General features: G+C 42.4%; 1 non-coding gene across 1 annotated transcript; it reads right to left on the reverse strand.

Annotated features, from left to right (window-relative positions):
- Window positions 1-329: 329 nt before the first annotated feature.
- On the reverse strand, window positions 330-413 carry TRNAL-CAA (transfer RNA leucine (anticodon CAA)). Its single transcript has one exon. It is a non-coding gene; the product is annotated as a tRNA-Leu (tRNA).
- Between the last annotated feature and the right edge of the window lie 326 nt (window positions 414-739).

Raw genomic sequence — 739 nt, forward strand, 5'->3', positions numbered from 1 at the left:
AAAGACAATTATGTCTAAAAATAATGAAGCAATTCATCTGCAAAGCCTACATAACCAGCTCAAATTCTAGTTTTAGTATCTTGTATTCATAGACAATCAGTCTTCTTATGAAAAAAAGCTACAATTGTTTTAATTTTTGGATAAATTTACTCTCACAACCAGAGGTATTTTGGGAATTTTGGAAAATTTGAAGGGCATTTTGGGAATTATTGACAAAATATGAGGGGTATTTTGGGAATTTTCCCTTGTCTTTTTGGCTGTGCTCGGCAAAAGCTAACAGCTCGTGCACTTCGGACGACAGCTGCAATACACGCTAGACATCAGAGCTCTGTCAGAAGTGGGATTTGAACCCACGCTCTCTCACGAGAACCAGAACTTGAGTCTGGCGCCTTAGACCACTCGGCCATCCTGACTTGGTGTCAGGTGTCGAGCAAAACAATGTTGAATCTGTGTATGTGCTCCCCCTCCCCTCTCCCCACCACAGACATTAATGGTATTTTTCCTCTATTGGCTACTGAAAATACAATAGATGGGACCAACTACCCGTGGGCATAGTTGGCGCATTCCTCATTTTGGTTGCGAACATATCGTAGGATACCACTCAACCACCAGGACTTCCCCCACTCACTATCACTTTGGTAGACCAGCATAAGATCAAGCCTCTTAGAGTAGTGGAGTACGTGCCTCTAGTGGTTCAGGAATCACATTCAATTTAGATTTTGTGATAGTGCGCCTACAC

The sequence above is a fragment of the Adiantum capillus-veneris genome, chromosome 19, assembly GCF_014529385.1.
Source record: "Adiantum capillus-veneris isolate H3 chromosome 19, ASM1452938v2, whole genome shotgun sequence".
NCBI classification, from domain to species: Eukaryota; Viridiplantae; Streptophyta; class Polypodiopsida; order Polypodiales; family Pteridaceae; genus Adiantum; species Adiantum capillus-veneris.